Source organism: Lasioglossum baleicum, unplaced genomic scaffold, assembly GCF_051020765.1.
Source record: "Lasioglossum baleicum unplaced genomic scaffold, iyLasBale1 scaffold0024, whole genome shotgun sequence".
NCBI classification, from domain to species: domain Eukaryota; kingdom Metazoa; phylum Arthropoda; class Insecta; order Hymenoptera; family Halictidae; genus Lasioglossum; species Lasioglossum baleicum.
This window is the reverse complement of record NW_027469084.1, coordinates 291,950-313,815: the sequence shown is the minus strand read 5'-3', so window position 1 is coordinate 313,815 and position 21,866 is coordinate 291,950.

Below are 21,866 nucleotides of genomic sequence, written 5' to 3'. Positions count from 1 at the left end.
TATTTTATATTCTATATTATAAATTTCATCTTTATCTTTTATTCCCCTTTATTTTGCCCCCCTTCTTATGTTTGTTGTGGTTTGTCCATTGTATTTATTTACTTATTATTATTTGTTTATTTATTGACTTTTATTTGATCTATTCTATGTATACACGTTTTCATTTATAGATTTTATCTTTTATTTTATCATATTTTTAAGTTTTATGCGGGTCGACCAGGGGGGTGGGACGGGGGGAGGGGACACACGCTAGCCGGAACTCGCCTCTGTCCCCTCCTTGTCGCGTGCGGAAGAAAATACAATGCAGCCTGTACGAGTATTTGCACATGTATAAAAATCGGATGGCGCGGTAACAAAAATTCTAAATTATACAGCACAAGTTGCAGCAATGCATGCGCATAAGTTTAATTACCTGCATACCGCCGTTTCCTCAAACTGTGTGTTCATAACTGGCACTGGGAGGATCGCAGTGCCACCACTGCGAGGAGGCCCAGGACTCTGCGCGCCATACGCTGAAAGAATGTCCAGCGTGGTCGGCGCCGCGCAGAGACCTAAGGGGCGTTATTGGGATGGACCTCTCGTTGCCGGTCGTGGTCGACCACATGATCGGCAGCGAGAGGTCAAGAGCAGCGTTTGCCTCCTTCTGCGAGATTGTGATAACGCAGAAGGAGGCAGCGGAGAGGGAGAGGGAAGCCGACCACTCTCCGCCAGGAGGCTAGCATCGGCGGGGCAACCCCGACGAGGCCGACGGCCCCCCGGTAAGGGGCCGCAGACGTAATGGCGGCGGTGGGAATACTTAGTACTTCCACCGCCGCCAAGGGGGGCTGGCCGTTAAGGCGCCCCCGAGGTGGGCAGGTCGCGGGGGGCGAGGTGGAGCAATAATCCCCTCCCCCCCTCTACAAAGATGCGACCTGCCGGTCGACCCCCGTCCTTTTATTTTATAATATTTCATTTTATTCTATATATATTTTATATTCTATATTATAAATTTCATCTTTATCTTTTATTCCCCTTTATTTTGCCCCCCTTCTTATGTTTGTCGTGGTTTGTCCATTGTATTTATTTACTTATTATTATTTGTTTATTTATTGACTTTTATTTGATCTATTTTATCTATACACGTTTTCATTTATAGATTTTATCTTTTATTTTATCATATTTTTAAGTTTTATGCGGCTCGAAAAGGGGGGTGGGACGGGGGGAGGGGACAGACGCTAGCCAGAACTCGCCTCTGTCCCCTCCTTGTCGCGTGCGGAAGAAAATACAATGCAGCGTGTACGAGTATTTGCACATGTATAAAAATCGGATGCCGCGGTAACAAAAATTCTAAATTATACAGCACAAGTTGCAGCAATGCATGCGCATAAGTTAAATTACCTGCATACCGCCGTTTCCTCAAACTGTGTGTTCATAACTGGCACTGGGAGGATCGCAGTGCCACCACTGCGAGGAGGCCCAGGACTCTGCGCGCCATACGCTGGAAGAATGTCCAGCATGGTCGGCGCCGCGCGTGGACCTAAGGGGCGTTATTGGGATGTACCTCTCGTTGCCGGTCGCGGTCGACCACATGATCGGCAGCGAGAGGTCAAGAGCAGCGTTTGCCTCCTTCTGCGAGATTATGATAACGCAGAAGGAGGCAGCGGAGAGGGAGAGGGAAGCCGACCCTCTCTCCGCCAGGAGGCTAGCATCGGCGGGGCAACCCCGACGAGGCCGACGGCCCCCCGGTAAGGGGCCGCAGACGTAATGGCGGCGGTGGGAATACTTAGTACTTCCACCGCCGCCAAGGGGGGCTGGCCGTTAAGGCGCCCCCGAGGTTGGCAGGTCGCGGGGGCGAGGTGGATCGATAATCCCCTCCCCCCCTCTACAAAGATGCGACCTGCCGGTCGACCCCCCTCCTTTTATTTTATAATATTTCATTTTAATCTATATATATTTTATATTCTATATTATAAATTTCATCTTTATCTTTCATTCCCCTTTATTTTGCCCCCCTTCTTATGTTTGTTGTGGTTTGTCCATTGTATTTATTTACTTATTATTATTTGTTTATTTATTGACTTTTATTTGATCTATTTTATCTATACACGTTTTCATTTATAGATTTTATCTTTTATTTTATCATATTTTTAAGTTTTATGCGGGTCGACCAGGGGGGTGGGACGGGGGGAGGGGACAGACGCTAGCCGGAACTCGCCTCTGTCCCCTCCTTGTCGCGTGCGGAAGAAAATACAATGCAGCGTGTACGAGTGTTTGCACATGTATAAAAATCGGATGCCGCGGTAACAAAAATTCTAAATTATACAGCACAAGTTGCAGCAATGCATGCGCATAAGTTAAATTACCTGCATACCGCCGTTTCCTCAAACTGTGTGTTCATAACTGGCACTGGGAGGATCGCAGTGCCACCACTGCGAGGAGGCCCAGGACTCTGCGCGCCATACGCTGGAAGAATGTCCAGCATGGTCGGAGCCGCGCGGGGACCTAAGGGGCGTTATTGGGATGTACCTCTCGTTGCCGGTCGCGGTCGACCACATGATCGGCAGCGAGAGGTCAAGAGCAGCGTTTGCCTCCTTCTGCGAGATTATGATAACGCAGAAGGAGGCAGCGGAGAGGGAGAGGGAAGCCTACCACTCTCCGCCAGGAGGCTAGCATCGGCGGGGCAACCCCGACGAAGCCGACGGCCCCCCGGTAAGGGGCCGCAGACGTAATGGCGGCCGTGGGAATACTTAGTACTTCCACCGCCGCCAAGGGGGGCTGGCCGTTAAGGCGCCCCCGAGGTTGGCAGGTCGCGGGGGCGAGGTGGTGCAATAATCCCCCCCCTCTACAAAGATGCGACCTGCCGGTCGACCCCCCTCCTTTTATTTTATAATATTTCATTTTATTCTATATATATTTTATATTCTATGTTATAAATTTCATCTTTATCTTTTATTCCCCTTTATTTTGCCCCCCCTTCTTATGTTTGTTGTGGTTTGTCCATTGTATTTATTTACTTATTATTATTTGTTTATTTATTGACTTTTATTTGATCTATTTTATCTATACACGTTTTCATTTATAGATTTTATCTTTTATTTTATCATATTTTTAAGTTTTATGCGGGTCGACCAGTGGTGTGGGACGGGGGGAGGGGACAGACGCTAGCCGGAACTCGCCTCTGTCCCCTCCTTGTCGCGTGCGGAGGAAAATACAATGCAGCGTGTACGAGTATTTGCACATGTATAAAAATCGGGTGCCGCGGTAACAAAAATTCTAAATTATACAGCACAAGTTGCAGCAATGCATGCGCATAAGTTAAATTACCTGCATACCGCCGTTTCGTCAAACTGTGTGTTCATAACTGGCACTGGGAGGATCGCAGTGCCACCACTGCGAGGAGGCCCAGGAGTCTGCGCGCCATACGCTGGAAGAATGTCCAGCGTGGTCGGCGCCGCACAGAGACATAAGGGGCGTTATTGGGATGTACCTCTCGTTGCCGGTCGTGGTCGACCACATGATCGGCAGCGAGAGGTCAAGAGCAGCGTTTGCCTCCTTCTGCGAGATTGTGATAACGCAGAAGGAGGCAGCGGAGAGGGAGAGGGAAGCCGACCCCCTCTCCGCCAGGAGGCCAGCATCGGCGGGGCAACCCCGACGAGGCCGACGGCCCCCCGGTAAGGGGCCGCAGACGTAATGGCGGCGGTGGGAATACTTAGTACTTCCACCGCCGCCAAGGGGGGCTGGCCGTTAAGGCGCCCCCGAGGTTGGCAGGTCGCGGGGGCGAGGTGGATCAATAATCCCCTCCCCCCTCTACAAAGATGCGACCTGCCGGTCGACCCCCGTCCTTTTATTTTATAATATTTCATTTTAATCTATATATATTTTATATTCTATATTATAAATTTCATCTTTATCTTTTATTCCCCTTTATTTTGCCCCCCTTCTTATGTTTGTTGTGGTTTGTCCATTGTATTTATTTACTTATTATTATTTGTTTATTTATTGACTTTTATTTGATCTATTTTATCTATACACGTTTTCATTTATAGATTTTATCTTTTATTTTATCATATTTTTAAGTTTTATGCGGGTCGACCAGGGGGGTGGGACGGGGGGAGGGGACACAATCTAGCCGGAACTCGCCTCTGTCCCCTCCTTGTCGCGTGCGGAAGAAAATACAATGCAGCGTGTACGAGTGTTTGCACATGTATAAAAATCGGATGCCGCGGTAACAAAAATTCTAAATTATACAGCACAAGTTGCAGCAATGCATGCGCATAAGTTAAATTACCTGCATACCGCCGTTTCCTCAAACTGTGTGTTCATATCTGGCACTGGGAGGATCGCAGTGCCACCACTGCGAGGAGGCCCAGGACTCTGCGCGCCATACGCTGGAAGAATGTCCAGCATGGTCGGCGCCGCGCGGGGACCTAAGGGGCGTTATTGGGATGTACCTCTCGTTGCCGGTCGCGGTCGACCACATGATCGGCAGCGAGAGGTCAAGAGCAGCGTTTGCCTCCTTCTGCGAGATTATGATAACGCAGAAGGAGGCAGCGGAGAGGGAGAGGGAAGCCGACCACTCTCCGCCAGGAGGCTAGCATCGGCGGGGCAACCCCGACGAGGCCGACGGCCCCCCGGTAAGGGGCCGCAGACGTAATGGCGGCGGTGGGAATACTTAGTACTTCCACCGCCGCCAAGGGGGGCTGGCCGTTAAGGCGCCCCCGAGGTGGGCAGGTCGCGGGGGGCGAGGTGGAGCAATAATCCCCTCCCCCCCTCTACAAAGATGCGACCTTCCGGTCGACCCCCGTCCTTTTATTTTATAATATTTCATTTTATTCTATATATATTTTATATTCTATATTATAAATTTCATCTTTATCTTTTATTCCCCTTTATTTTGCCCCCCTTCTTATGTTTGTTGTGGTTTGTCCATTGTATTTATTTACTTATTATTATTTGTTTATTTATTGACTTTTATTTGATCTATTCTATGTATACACGTTTTCATTTATAGATTTTATCTTTTATTTTATCATATTTTTAAGTTTTATGCGGGTCGACCAGGGGGGTGGGACGGGGGGAGGGGACACACGCTAGCCGGAACTCGCCTCTGTCCCCTCCTTGTCGCGTGCGGAGGAAAATACAATGCAGCGTGTACGAGTATTTGCACATGTATAAAAATCGGGTGCCGCGGTAACAAAAATTCTAAATTATACAGCACAAGTTGCAGCAATGCATGCGCATAAGTTAAATTACCTGCATACCGCCGTTTCGTCAAACTGTGTGTTCATAACTGGCACTGGGAGGATCGCAGTGCCACCACTGCGAGGAGGCCCAGGAGTCTGCGCGCCATACGCTGGAAGAATGTCCAGCGTGGTCGGCGCCGCACAGAGACATAAGGGGCGTTATTGGGAGGGACCTCTCGTTGCCGGTCGTGGTCGACCACATGATCGGCAGCGAGAGGTCAAGAGCAGCGTTTGCCTCCTTCTGCGAGATTGTGATAACGCAGAAGGAGGCAGCGGAGAGGGAGAGGGAAGCCGACCCCCTCTCCGCCAGGAGGCCAGCATCGGCGGGGCAACCCCGACGATGCCGACGGCCCCCCGGTAAGGGGCCGCAGACGTAATGGCGGCGGTGGGAATACTTAGTACTTCCACCGCCGCCAAGGGGGGCTGGCCGTTAAGGCGCCCCCGAGGTTGGCAGGTCGCGGGGGCGAGGTGGATCAATAATCCCCTCCCCCCCTCTACAAAGATGCGACCTGCCGGTCGACCCCCGTCCTTTTATTTTATAATATTTCATTTTAATCTATATATATTTTATATTCTATATTATAAATTTCATCTTTATCTTTTATTCCCCTTTATTTTGCCCCCCTTCTTATGTTTGTTGTGGTTTGTCCATTGTATTTATTTACTTATTATTATTTGTTTATTTATTGACTTTTATTTGATCTATTCTATGTATACACGTTTTCATTTATAGATTTTATCTTTTATTTTATCATATTTTTAAGTTTTATGCGGGTCGACCAGGGGGGTGGGACGGGGGGAGGGGACACACGCTAGCCGGAACTCGCCTCTGTCCCCTCCTTGTCGCGTGCGGAAGAAAATACAATGCAGCCTGTACGAGTATTTGCACATGTATAAAAATCGGATGGCGCGGTAACAAAAATTCTAAATTATACAGCACAAGTTGCAGCAATGCATGCGCATAAGTTTAATTACCTGCATACCGCCGTTTCCTCAAACTGTGTGTTCATAACTGGCACTGGGAGGATCGCAGTGCCACCACTGCGAGGAGGCCCAGGACTCTGCGCGCCATACGCTGAAAGAATGTCCAGCGTGGTCGGCGCCGCGCAGAGACCTAAGGGGCGTTATTGGGATGGACCTCTCGTTGCCGGTCGTGGTCGACCACATGATCGGCAGCGAGAGGTCAAGAGCAGCGTTTGCCTCCTTCTGCGAGATTGTGATAACGCAGAAGGAGGCAGCGGAGAGGGAGAGGGAAGCCGACCACTCTCCGCCAGGAGGCTAGCATCGGCGGGGCAACCCCGACGAGGCCGACGGCCCCCCGGTAAGGGGCCGCAGACGTAATGGCGGCGGTGGGAATACTTAGTACTTCCACCGCCGCCAAGGGGGGCTGGCCGTTAAGGCGCCCCCGAGGTGGGCAGGTCGCGGGGGGCGAGGTGGAGCAATAATCCCCTCCCCCCCTCTACAAAGATGCGACCTGCCGGTCGACCCCCGTCCTTTTATTTTATAATATTTCATTTTATTCTATATATATTTTATATTCTATATTATAAATTTCATCTTTATCTTTTATTCCCCTTTATTTTGCCCCCCTTCTTATGTTTGTCGTGGTTTGTCCATTGTATTTATTTACTTATTATTATTTGTTTATTTATTGACTTTTATTTGATCTATTTTATCTATACACGTTTTCATTTATAGATTTTATCTTTTATTTTATCATATTTTTAAGTTTTATGCGGCTCGAAAAGGGGGGTGGGACGGGGGGAGGGGACAGACGCTAGCCAGAACTCGCCTCTGTCCCCTCCTTGTCGCGTGCGGAAGAAAATACAATGCAGCGTGTACGAGTATTTGCACATGTATAAAAATCGGATGCCGCGGTAACAAAAATTCTAAATTATACAGCACAAGTTGCAGCAATGCATGCGCATAAGTTAAATTACCTGCATACCGCCGTTTCCTCAAACTGTGTGTTCATAACTGGCACTGGGAGGATCGCAGTGCCACCACTGCGAGGAGGCCCAGGACTCTGCGCGCCATACGCTGGAAGAATGTCCAGCATGGTCGGCGCCGCGCGTGGACCTAAGGGGCGTTATTGGGATGTACCTCTCGTTGCCGGTCGCGGTCGACCACATGATCGGCAGCGAGAGGTCAAGAGCAGCGTTTGCCTCCTTCTGCGAGATTATGATAACGCAGAAGGAGGCAGCGGAGAGGGAGAGGGAAGCCGACCCTCTCTCCGCCAGGAGGCTAGCATCGGCGGGGCAACCCCGACGAGGCCGACGGCCCCCCGGTAAGGGGCCGCAGACGTAATGGCGGCGGTGGGAATACTTAGTACTTCCACCGCCGCCAAGGGGGGCTGGCCGTTAAGGCGCCCCCGAGGTTGGCAGGTCGCGGGGGCGAGGTGGATCAATAATCCCCTCCCCCCCTCTACAAAGATGCGACCTGCCGGTCGACCCCCCTCCTTTTATTTTATAATATTTCATTTTAATCTATATATATTTTATATTCTATATTATAAATTTCATCTTTATCTTTTATTCCCCTTTATTTTGCCCCCCTTCTTATGTTTGTTGTGGTTTGTCCATTGTATTTATTTACTTATTATTATTTGTTTATTTATTGACTTTTATTTGATCTATTTTATCTATACACGTTTTCATTTATAGATTTTATCTTTTATTTTATCATATTTTTAAGTTTTATGCGGGTCGACCAGGGGTGTGGGACGGGGGGAGGGGACAGACGCTAGCCGGAACTCGCCTCTGTCCCCTCCTTGTCGCGTGCGGAGGAAAATACAATGCAGCGTGTACGAGTATTTGCACATGTATAAAAATCGGGTGCCGCGGTAACAAAAATTCTAAATTATACAGCACAAGTTGCAGCAATGCATGCGCATAAGTTAAATTACCTGCATACCGCCGTTTCGTCAAACTGTGTGTTCATAACTGGCACTGGGAGGATCGCAGTGCCACCACTGCGAGGAGGCCCAGGAGTCTGCGCGCCATACGCTGGAAGAATGTCCAGCGTGGTCGGCGCCGCACAGAGACATAAGGGGCGTTATTGGGAGGGACCTCTCGTTGCCGGTCGTGGTCGACCACATGATCGGCAGCGAGAGATCAAGAGCAGCGTTTGCCTCCTTCTGCGAGATTGTGATAACGCAGAAGGAGGCAGCGGAGAGGGAGAGGGAAGCCGACCCCCTCTCCGCCAGGAGGCCAGCATCGGCGGGGCAACCCCGACGAGGCCGACGGCCCCCCGGTAAGGGGCCGCAGACGTAATGGCGGCGGTGGGAATACTTAGTACTTCCACCGCCGCCAAGGGGGGCTGGCCGTTAAGGCGCCACCGAGGTTGGCAGGTCGCGGGGGCGAGGTGGATCAATAATCCCCTCCCCCCTCTACAAAGATGCGACCTGCCGGTCGACCCCCGTCCTTTTATTTTGTAATATTTCATTTTAATCTATATATATTTTATATTCTATATTATAAATTTCATCTTTATCTTTTATTCCCCTTTATTTTGCCCCCCTTCTTATGTTTGTTGTGGTTTGTCCATTGTATTTATTTACTTATTATTATTTGTTTATTTATTGACTTTTATGTGATCTATTTTATCTATACACGTTTTCATTTATAGATTTTATCTTTTATTTTATCATATTTTTAAGTTTTATGCGGGTCGACCAGGGGGGTGGGACGGGGGGAGGGGACACAATCTAGCCGGAACTCGCCTCTGTCCCCTCCTTGTCGCGTGCGGAAGAAAATACAATGCAGCCTGTACGAGTGTTTGCACATGTATAAAAATCGGATGCCGCGGTAACAAAAATTCTAAATTATACAGCACAAGTTGCAGCAATGCATGCGCATAAGTTAAATTACCTGCATACCGCCGTTTCCTCAAACTGTGTGTAAATAACTGGCACTGGGAGGATCGCAGTGCCACCACTGCGAGGAGGCCCAGGACTCTGCGCGCCAGACGCTGGAAGAATGTCCAGCATGGTCGGCGCCGCGCGGGGACCTAAGGGGCGTTATTGGGATGTACCTCTCGTTGCCGGTCGCGGTCGACCACATGATCGGCAGCGAGAGGTCAAGAGCAGCGTTTGCCTCCTTCTGCGAGATTATGATAACGCAGAAGGAGGCAGCGGAGAGGGAGAGGGAAGCCTACCACTCTCCGCCAGGAGGCTAGCATCGGCGGGGCAACCCCGACGAAGCCGACGGCCCCCCGGTAAGGGGCCGCAGACGTAATGGCGGCGGTGGGAATACTTAGTACTTCCACCTCCGCCAAGGGGGGCTGGCCGTTAAGGCGCCCCCGAGGTGGGCAGGTCGCGGGGGGCGAGGTGGAGCAATAATCCCCTCCCCCCCTCTACAAAGATGCGACCTGCCGGTCGACCCCCGTCCTTTTATTTTATAATATTTCATTTTATTCTATATATATTTTATATTCTATATTATAAATTTCATCTTTATCTTTTATTCCCCTTTATTTTGCCCCCCTTCTTATGTTTGTCGTGGTTTGTCCATTGTATTTACTTACTTATTATTATTTGTTTATTTATTGACTTTTATTTGATCTATTTTATCTATACACGTTTTCATTTATAGATTTTATCTTTTATTTTATCATATTTTTAAGTTTTATGCGGGTCGACCTGGGGGGTGGGACGGGGGGAGGGGACAGACGCTAGCCGGAACTCGCCTCTGTCCCCTCCTTGTCGCGTGCGGAGGAAAATACAATGCAGCGTGTACGAGTATTTGCACATGTATAAAAATCGGATGCCGCGGTAACAAAAATTCTAAATTATACAGCACAAGTTGCAGCAATGCATGCGCATAAGTTAAATTACCTGCATACCGCCGTTTCGTCAAACTGTGTGTTCATAACTGGCACTGGGAGGATCGCAGTGCCACCACTGCGAGGAGGCCCAGGAGTCTGCGCGCCATACGCTGAAAGAATGTCCAGCGTGGTCGGCGCCGCACATAGACATAAGGGGCGTTATTGGGAGGGACCTCTCGTTGCCGGTCGTGGTCGACCACATGATCGGCAGCGAGAGGTCAAGAGCAGCGTTTGCCTCCTTCTGCGAGATTATGATAACGCAGAAGGAGGCAGCGGAGAGGGAGAGGGAAGCCGACCCTCTCTCCGCCAGGAGGCTAGCATCGGCGGGGCAACCCCGACGAGGCCGACGGCCCCCCGGTAAGGGCCCGCAGACGTAATGGCGGCGGTGGGACTACTAAGTACTTCCACCGCCGCCAAGGGGGGCTGGCCGTTAAGGCGCCCCCGAGGTTGGCAGGTCGCGGGGGCGAGGTGGATCAATAATCCCCTCCCCCCCTCTACAAAGATGCGACCTGCCGGTCGACCCCCGTCCTTTTATTTTATAATATTTCATTTTAATGTATATATATTTTATATTTTATATTATAAATTTCATCTTTATCTTTTATTCCCCTTTATTTTGCCCCCCTTCTTATGTTTGCTGTGGTTTGTCCATTGTATTTATTTACTTATTATTATTTGTTTATTTATTGACTTTTATTTGATCTATTTTATCTATACACGTTTTCATTTATAGATTTTATCTTTTATTTTATCATATTTTTAAGTTTTATGCGGGTCGACCAGGGGGGTGGGACGGGGGGAGGGGACACACGCTAGCCGGAACTCGCCTCTGTCCCCTCCTTGTCGCGTGCGGAAGAAAATACAATGCAGCCTGTACGAGTATTTGCACATGTATAAAAATCGGATGGCGCGGTAACAAAAATTCTAAATTATACAGCACAAGTTGCAGCAATGCATGCGCATAAGTTTAATTACCTGCATACCGCCGTTTCCTTAAACTGTGTGTTCATAACTGGCACTGGGAGGATCGCAGTGCCACCACTGCGAGGAGGCCCAGGACTCTGCGCGCCATACGCTGGAAGAATGTCCAGCATGGTCGGAGCCGCGCGGGGACCTAAGGGGCGTTATTGGGATGTACCTCTCGTTGCCGGTCGCGGTCGACCACATGATCGGCAGCGAGAGGTCAAGAGCAGCGTTTGCCTCCTTCTGCGAGATTGTGATAACGCAGAAGGAGGCAGCGGAGAGGGAGAGGGAAGCCGACCCTCTCCCCGCCAGGAGGCTAGCATCGGCGGGGCAACCCCGACGAGGCCGACGGCCCCCCGGTAAGGGGCCGCAGACGTAATGGCGGCGGTGGGAATACTTAGTACTTCCACCTCCGCCAAGGGGGGCTGGCCGTTAAGGCGCCCCCGAGGTGGGCAGGTCGCGGGGGGCGAGGTGGAGCAATAATCCCCTCCCCCCCTCTACAAAGATGCGACCTGCCGGTCGACCCCCGTCCTTTTATTTTATAATATTTCATTTTATTCTATATATATTTTATATTCTATATTATAAATTTCATCTTTATCTTTTATTCCTCTTTATTTTGCCCCCCTTCTTATGTTTGTCGTGGTTTGTCCATTGTATTTACTTACTTATTATTATTTGTTTATTCATTGACTTTTATTTGATCTATTTTATCTATACACGTTTTCATTTATAGATTTTATCTTTTATTTTATCATATTTTTAAGTTTTATGCGGCTCGAAAAGGGGGGTGGGAGGGGGGGAGGGGACAGACGCTAGCCGGAACTCGCCTCTGTCCCCTCCTTGTCGCGTGCGGAAGAAAATACAATGCAGCGTGTACGAGTATTTGCACATGTATAAAAATCGGATGCCGCGGTAACAAAAATTCTAAATTATACAGCACAAGTTGCAGCAATGCATGCGCATAAGTTAAATTACCTGCATACCGCCGTTTCCTCAAACTGTGTGTTCATAACTGGCACTGGGAGGATCGCAGTGCCACCACTGCGAGGAGGCCCAGGAGTCTGCGCGCCATACGCTGGAAGAATGTCCAGCGTGGTCGGCGCCGCACAGAGACATAAGGGGCGTTATTGGGAGGGACCTCTCGTTGCCGGTCGTGGTCGACCACATGATCGGCAGCGAGAGGTCAAGAGCAGCGTTTGCCTCCTTCTGCGAGATTGTGATAACGCAGAAGGAGGCAGCGGAGAGGGAGAGGGAAGCCGACCCCCTCTCCGCCAGGAGGCCAGCATCGGCGGGGCAACCCCGACGAGGCCGACGGCCCCCCGGTAAGGGGCCGCAGACGTAATGGCGGCGGTGGGAATACTTAGTACTTCCACCGCCGCCAAGGGGGGCTGGCCGTTAAGGCGCCCCCGAGGTTGGCAGGTCGCGGGGGCGAGGTGGATCAATAATCCCCTTCCCCCCTCTACAAAGATGCGACCTGCCGGTCGACCCCCGTCCTTTTATTTTATAATATTTCATTTTAATCTATATATATTTTATATTCTATATTATAAATTTCATCTTTATCTTTTATTCCCCTTTATTTTGCCCCCCTTCTTATGTTTGTTGTGGTTTGTCCATTGTATTTATTTACTTATTATTATTTGTTTATTTATTGACTTTTATTTGATCTATTTTATCTATACACGTTTTCATTTATAGATTTTATCTTTTATTTTATCATATTTTTAAGTTTTATGCGGGTCGACCAGGGGGGTGGGACGGGGGGAGGGGACACACGCTAGCCGGAACTCGCCTCTGTCCCCTCCTTGTCGCGTGCGGAAGAAAATACAATGCAGCCTGTACGAGTGTTTGCACATGTATAAAAATCGGATGCCGCGGTAACAAAAATTCTAAATTATACAGCACAAGTTGCAGCAATGCATGCGCATAAGTTAAATTACCTGCATACCGCCGTTTCCTCAAACTGTGTGTAAATAACTGGCACTGGGAGGATCGCAGTGCCACCACTGCGAGGAGGCCCAGGACTCTGCGCGCCAGACGCTGGAAGAATGTCCAGCATGGTCGGCGCCGCGCGGGGACCTAAGGGGCGTTATTGGGATGTACCTCTCGTTGCCGGTCGCGGTCGACCACATGATCGGCAGCGAGAGGTCAAGAGCAGCGTTTGCCTCCTTCTGCGAGATTATGATAACGCAGAAGGAGGCAGCGGAGAGGGAGAGGGAAGCCGACCCTCTCTCCGCCAGGAGGCTAGCATCGGCGGGGCAACCCCGACGAGGCCGACGGCCCCCCGGTAAGGGGCCGCAGACGTAATGGCGGCGGTGGGAATACTTAGTACTTCCACCTCCGCCAAGGGGGGCTGGCCGTTAAGGCGCCCCCGAGGTGGGCAGGTCGCGGGGGGCGAGGTGGAGCAATAATCCCCTCCCCCCCTCTACAAAGATGCGACCTGCCGGTCGACCCCCGTCCTTTTATTTTATAATATTTCATTTTATTCTATATATATTTTATATTCTATATTATAAATTTCATCTTTATCTTTTATTACCCTTTATTTTGCCCCCCTTCTTGTTTGTCGTGGTTTGTCCATTGTATTTATTTACTTATTATTATTTGTTTATTTATTGACTTTTATTTGATCTATTTTATCCTTACACGTTTTCATTTATAGATTTTATCTTTTATTTTATCATATTTTTAAGTTTTATGCGGCTCGAAAAGGGGTGTGGGACGGGGGGAGGGGACAGACGCTAGCCGGAACTCGCCTCTGTCCCCTCCTTGTCGCGTGCGGAAGAAAATACAATGCAGCGTGTACGAGTATTTGCACATGTATAAAAATCGGATGCCGCGGTAACAAAAATTCTAAATTATACAGCACAAGTTGCAGCAATGCATGCGCATAAGTTAAATTACCTGCATACCGCCGTTTCCTCAAACTGTGTGTTCATAACTGGCACTGGGAGGATCGCAGTGCCACCACTGCGAGGAGGCCCAGGACTCTGCGCGCCATACGCTGGAAGAATGTCCAGCATGGTCGGAGCCGCGCAGGGACCTAAGGGGCGTTATTGGGATGTACCTCTCGTTGCCCGTCGCGGTCGACCACATAATCGGCAGCAAGAGGTCAAGAGCAGCGTTTGCCTCCTTCTGCGAGATTATGATAACGCAGAAGGAGGCAGCGGAGAGGGAGAGGGAAGCCTACCACTCTCCGCCAGGAGGCTAGCATCGGCGGGGCAACCCCGACGAAGCCGACGGCCCCCCGGTAAGGGGCCGCAGACGTAATGGCGGCGGTGGGACTACTAAGTACTTCCACCGCCGCCAAGGGGGGCTGGCCGTTAAGGCGCCACCGAGGTTGGCAGGTCGCGGGGGCGAGGTGGATCAATAATCCCCTCCCCCCCTCTACAAAGATGCGACCTGCCGGTCGACCCCCGTCCTTTTATTGAATAATATTTCATTTTATTCTATATATATTTTATATTCTATATTATAAATTTCATCTTTATCTTTTATTCCCCTTTATTTTGCCCCCCTTCTTGTTTGTCGTGGTTTGTCCATTGCATTTATTTACTAATTATTATTTGTTTATTTATTGACTTTTATTTGATCTATTTTATCAATACACGTTTTCATTTATAGATTTTATCTTTTATTTTATCATATTTTTAAGTTTTATGCGGCTCGAAAAGGGGGGTGGGACGGGGGGAGGGGACAGACGCTAGCCGGAACTCGCCTCTGTCCCCTCCTTGTCGCGTGCGGAAGAAAATACAATGCAGCGTGTACGAGTATTTGCACATGTATAAAAATCGGATGCCGCGGTAACAAAAATTCTAAATTATACAGCACAAGTTGCAGCAATGCATGCGCATAAGTTAAATTACCTGCATACCGCCGTTTCCTCAAACTGTGTGTTCATAACTGGCACTGGGAGGATCGCAGTGCCACCACTGCGAGGAGGCCCAGGACTCTGCGCGCCAGACGCTGGAAGAATGTCCAGCGTGGTCGGAGCCGCGCAGGGACCTAAGGGGCGTTATTGGGATGTACCTCTCGTTGCCGGTCGCGGTCGACCACATGATCGGCAGCGAGAGGTCAAGAGCAGCGTTTGCCTCCTTCTGCGAGATTATGATAACGCAGAAGGAGGCAGCGGAGAGGGAGATCCCAGCCGACCCCTTCTCCGCCAGGAGGCTAGCATCGGCGGGGCAACCCCGACGAGGCCGACGGCCTCCCGGTAAGGGGCCGCAGACGTAATGGCGGCGGTGGGACTACTAAGTACTTCCACCGCCGCCAAGGGGAGCTGGCCGTTAAGGCGCCCCCGAGGTTGGCAGGTCGCGGGGGCGAGGTGGAGCAATAATCCCCTCCCCCCTCTACAAAGATGCGACCTGCCGGTCGACCCCCCTCCTTTTATTTTATAATATTTCATTTTATTCAATATATATTTTATATTCTATGTTATAAATTTCATCTTTATCTTTTATTCCCCTTTATTTTGCCCCCCCTTCTTATGTTTGTTGTGGTTTGTCCATTGTATTTATTTACTTATTATTATTTGTTTATTTATTGACTTTTATTTGATCTATTTTATCTATACACGTTTTCATTTATAGATTTTATCTTTTATTTTATCATATTTTTAAGTTTTATGCGGGTCGACCAGGGGGATGGGACGGGGGGAGGGGACAGACGCTAGCCGGAACTCGCCTCTGTCCCCTCCTTGTCGCGTGCGGAGGAAAATACAATGCAGCGTGTACGAGTATTTGCACATGTATAAAAATCGGGTGCCGCGGTAACAAAAATTCTAAATTATACAGCACAAGTTGCAGCAATGCATGCGCATAAGTTAAATTACCTGCATACCGCCGTTTCGTCAAACTGTGTGTTCATAACTGGCACTGGGAGGATCGCAGTGCCACCACTGCGAGGAGGCCCAGGAGTCTGCGCGCCATACGCTGGAAGAATGTCCAGCGTGGTCGGCGCCGCACAGAGACATAAGGGGCGTTATTGGGAGGGACCTCTCGTTGCCGGTCGTGGTCGACCACATGATCGGCAGCGAGAGGTCAAGAGCAGCGTTTGCCTCCTTCTGCGAGATTGTGATAACGCAGAAGGAGGCAGCGGCGAGGGAGAGGGAAGCCGACCCCTTCTCCGCCAGGAGGCTAGCATCGGCGGGGCAACCCCCACGAGGCCGACGGCCTCCCGGTAAGGGGCCGCAGACGTTATGGCGGCGGTGGGACTACTAAGTACTTCCACCGCCGCCAAGGGGGGCTGGCCGTTAAGGCGCCCCCGAGGTGGGCAGGTCGCGGGGGGCGAGGTGGTGCAATAATCCCCCCCTCTACAAAGATGCGACCTGCCGGTCGACCCCCCTCCTTTTATTTTATAATATTTCATTTTATTCTATATATATTTTATATTCTATGTTATAAATTTCATCTTTATCTTTTATTCCCCTTTATTTTTCCACCCCTTCTTATGTTTGTTGTGGTTTGTCCATTGTATATATTTACTTATTATTATTTGTTTATTTATTGACTTTTATTTGATCTATTTTATCTATACACGTTTTCATTTATAGATTTTATCTTTTATTTTATCATATTTTTAAGTTTTATGCGGGTCGACCAGGGGGATGGGACGGGGGGAGGGGACAGACGCTAGCCGGAACTCGCCTCTGTCCCCTCCTTGTCGCGTGCGGAAGAAAATACAATGCAGCGTGTACGAGTGTTTGCACATGTATAAAAATCGGATGCCGCGGTAACAAAAATTCTAAATTATACAGCACAAGTTGCAGCAATGCATGCGCATAAGTTAAATTACCTGCATACCGCCGTTTCCTCAAACTGTGTGTTCATAACTGGCACTGGGAGGATCGCAGTGCCACCACTGCGAGGAGGCCCAGCACTCTGCGCGCCATACGCTGGAAGAATGTCCAGCATGGTCGGCGCCGCGCGGGGACCTAAGGGGCGTTATTGGGATGTACCTCTCGTTGCCGGTCGCGGTCGACCACATGATCGGCAGCGAGAGGTCAAGAGCAGCGTTTGCCTCCTTCTGCGAGATTATGATAACGCAGAAGGAGGCAGCGGAGAGGGAGAGGGAAGCCGACCACTCTCCGCCTGGAGGCTAGCATCGGCGGGGCAACCCCGACGAGGCCGACGGCCCCCCGGTAAGGGGCCGCAGACGTAATGGCGGCGGTGGGAATACTTAGTACTTCCACCGCCGCCAAGGGGGGCTGGCCGTTAAGGCGCCCCCGAGGTGGGCAGGTCGCGGGGGGCGAGGTGGAGCAATAATCCCCTCCCCCCCTCTACAAAGATGCGACCTTCCGGTCGACCCCCGTCCTTTTATTTTATAATATTTCATTTTATTCTATATATATTTTATATTCTATATTATAAATTTCATCTTTATCTTTTATTCCCCTTTATTTTGCCCCCCTTCTTATGTTTGTCGTGGTTTGTCCATTGTATTTACTTACATATTATTATTTGTTTATTTATTGACTTTTATTTGATCTATTTTATCTATACACGTTTTCATTTATAGATTTTATCTTTTATTTTATCATATTTTTAAGTTTTATGCGGGTCGACCTGGGGGGTGGGACGGGGGGAGGGGACAGACGCTAGCCGGAACTCGCCTCTGTCCCCTCCTTGTCGCGTGCGGAGGAAAATACAATGCAGCGTGTACGAGTATTTGCACATGTATAAAAATCGGATGCCGCGGTAACAAAAATTCTAAATTATACAGCACAAGTTGCAGCAATGCATGCGCATAAGTTAAATTACCTGCATACCGCCGTTTCGTCAAACTGTGTGTTCATAACTGGCACTGGGAGGATCGCAGTGCCACCACTGCGAGGAGGCCCAGGAGTCTGCGCGCCATACGCTGAAAGAATGTCCAGCGTGGTCGGCGCCGCACAGAGACATAAGGGGCGTTATTGGGAGGGACCTCTCGTTGCCGGTCGTGGTCGACCACATGATCGGCAGCGAGAGGTCAAGAGCAGCGTTTGCCTCCTTCTGCGAGATTGTGATAACGCAGAAGGAGGCAGCGGAGAGGGAGAGGGAAGCCGACCCCCTCTCCGCCAGGAGGCCAGCATCGGCGGGGCAACCCCGACGAGGCCGACGGCCCCCCGGTAAGGGGCCGCAGACGTAATGGCGGCGGTGGGAATACTTAGTACTTCCACCGCCGCCAAGGGGGGCTGGCCGTTAAGGCGCCCCCGAGGTTGGCAGGTCGCGGGGGCGAGGTGGATCAATAATCCCCTCCCCCCCTCTACAAAGATGCGACCTGCCGGTCGACCACCGTCCTTTTATTTTATAATATTTCATTTTAATCTATATATATTTTATATTCTATATTATAAATTTCATCTTTATCTTTTATTCCCCTTTATTTTGCCCCCCTTCTTATGTTTGTTGTGGTTTGTCCATTGTATTTATTTACTTATTATTATTTGTTTATTTATTGACTTTTATTTGATCTATTCTATGTATACACGTTTTCATTTATAGATTTTATCTTTTATTTTATCATATTTTTAAGTTTTATGCGGGTCGACCAGGGGGGTGGGACGGGGGGAGGGGACACACGCTAGCCGGAACTCGCCTCTGTCCCCTCCTTGTCGCGTGCGGAGGAAAATACAATGCAGCGTGTACGAGTATTTGCACATGTATAAAAATCGGGTGCCGCGGTAACAAAAATTCTAAATTATACAGCACAAGTTGCAGCAATGCATGCGCATAAGTTAAATTACCTGCATACCGCCGTTTCGTCAAACTGTGTGTTCATAACTGGCACTGGGAGGATCGCAGTGCCACCACTGCGAGGAGGCCCAGGAGTCTGCGCGCCATACGCTGGAAGAATGTCCAGCGTGGTCGGCGCCGCACAGAGACATAAGGGGCGTTATTGGGAGGGACCTCTCGTTGCCGGTCGTGGTCGACCACATGATCGGCAGCGAGAGATCAAGAGCAGCGTTTGCCTCCTTCTGCGAGATTGTGATAACGCAGAAGGAGGCAGCGGAGAGGGAGAGGGAAGCCGACCCCCTCTCCGCCAGGAGGCCAGCATCGGCGGGGCAACCCCGACGAGGCCGACGGCCCCCCGGTAAGGGGCCGCAGACGTAATGGCGGCGGTGGGAATACTTAGTACTTCCACCGCCGCCAAGGGGGGCTGGCCGTTAAGGCGCCACCGAGGTTGGCAGGTCGCGGGGGCGAGGTGGATCAATAATCCCCTCCCCCCTCTACAAAGATGCGACCTGCCGGTCGACCCCCGTCCTTTTATTTTGTAATATTTCATTTTAATCTATATATATTTTATATTCTATATTATAAATTTCATCTTTATCTTTTATTCCCCTTTATTTTGCCCCCCTTCTTATGTTTGTTGTGGTTTGTCCATTGTATTTATTTACTTATTATTATTTGTTTATTTATTGACTTTTATTTGATCTATTTTATCTATACACGTTTTCATTTATAGATTTTATCTTTTATTTTATCATATTTTTAAGTTTTATGCGGCTCGAAAAGGGGGGTGGGACGGGGGGAGGGGACAGACGCTAGCCGGAACTCGCCTCTGTCCCCTCCTTGTCGCGTGCGGAAGAAAATACAATGCAGCGTGTACGAGTATTTGCACATGTATAAAAATCGGATGCCGCGGTAACAAAAATTCTAAATTATACAGCACAAGTTGCAGCAATGCATGCGCATAAGTTAAATTACCTGCATACCGCCGTTTCCTCAAACTGTGTGTTCATAACTGGCACTGGGAGGATCGCAGTGCCACCACTGCGAGGAGGCCCAGGACTCTGCGCGCCATACGCTGGAAGAATGTCCAGCATGGTCGGCGCCGCGCGTGGACCTAAGGGGCGTTATTGGGATGTACCTCTCGTTGCCGGTCGCGGTCGACCACATGATCGGCAGCGAGAGGTCAAGAGCAGCGTTTGCCTCCTTCTGCGAGATTATGATAACGCAGAAGGAGGCAGCGGAGAGGGAGAGGGAAGCCGACCCTCTCTCCGCCAGGAGGCTAGCATCGGCGGGGCAACCCCGACGAGGCCGACGGCCCCCCGGTAAGGGGCCGCAGACGTAATGGCGGCGGTGGGAATACTTAGTACTTCCACCGCCGCCAAGGGGGGCTGGCCGTTAAGGCGCCCCCGAGGTTGGCAGGTCGCGGGGGCGAGGTGGATCAATAATCCCCTCCCCCCCTCTACAAAGATGCGACCTGCCGGTCGACCCCCCTCCTTTTATTTTATAATATTTCATTTTAATCTATATATATTTTATATTCTATATTATAAATTTCATCTTTATCTTTTATTCCCCTTTATTTTGCCCCCCTTCTTATGTTTGTTGTGGTTTGTCCATTGTATTTATTTACTTATTATTATTTGTTTATTTATTGACTTTTATTTGATCTATTTTATCTATACACGTTTTCATTTATAGATTTTATCTTTTATTTTATCATATTTTTAAGTTTTATGCGGGTCGACCAGGGGTGTGAGACGGGGGGAGGGGACAGACGCTAGCCGGAACTCGCCTCTGTCCCCTCCTTGTCGCGTGCGGAGGAAAATACAATGCAGCGTGTACGAGTATTTGCACATGTATAAAAATCGGGTGCCGCGGTAACAAAAATTCTAAATTATACAGCACAAGTTGCAGCAATGCATGCGCATAAGTTAAATTACCTGCATACCGCCGTTTCGTCAAACTGTGTGTTCATAACTGGCACTGGGAGGATCGCAGTGCCACCACTGCGAGGAGGCCCAGGAGTCTGCGCGCCATACGCTGGAAGAATGTCCAGCGTGGTCGGCGCCGCACAGAGACATAAGGGGCGTTATTGGGAGGGACCTCTCGTTGCCGGTCGTGGTCGACCACATGATCGGCAGCGAGAGGTCAAGAGCAGCGTTTGCCTCCTTCTGCGAGATTGTGATAACGCAGAAGGAGGCAGCGGAGAGGGAGAGGGAAGCCGACCCCCTCTCCGCCAGGAGGCCAGCATCGGCGGGGCAACCCCGACGAGGCCGACGGCCCCCCGGTAAGGGGCCGCAGACGTAATGGCGGCGGTGGGAATACTTAGTACTTCCACCGCCGCCAAGGGGGGCTGGCCGTTAAGGCGCCCCCGAGGTTGGCAGGTCGCGGGGGCGAGGTGGATCAATAATCCCCTCCCCCCCTCTACAAAGATGCGACCTGCCGGTCGACCCCCGTCCTTTTATTTTATAATATTTCATTTTATTCTATATATATTTTATATTCTATATTATAAATTTCATCTTTATCTTTTATTCCCCTTTATTTTGCCCCCCTTCTTGTTTGTCGTGGTTTGTCCATTGTATTTATTTACTTATTATTATTTGTTTATTTATTGACTTTTATTTGATCTATTTTATCTATACACGTTTTCATTTATAGATTTTATCTTTTATTTTATCATATTTTTAAGTTTTATGCGGCTCGAAAAGGGGGGTGGGACGGGGGGAGGGGACAGACGCTAGCCGGAACTCGCCTCTGTCCCCTCCTTGTCGCGTGCGGAAGAAAATACAATGCAGCGTGTACGAGTATTTGCACATGTATAAAAATCGGATGCCGCGGTAACAAAAATTCTAAATTATACAGCACAAGTTGCAGCAATGCATGCGCATAAGTTAAATTACCTGCATACCGCCGTTTCCTCAAACTGTGTGTTCATAACTGGCACTGGGAGGATCGCAGTGCCACCACTGCGAGGAGGCCCAGGACTCTGCGCGCCATACGCTGGAAGAATGTCCAGCATGGTCGGCGCCGCGCGTGGACCTAAGGGGCGTTATTGGGATGTACCTCTCGTTGCCGGTCGCGGTCGACCACATGATCGGCAGCGAGAGGTCAAGAGCAGCGTTTGCCTCCTTCTGCGAGA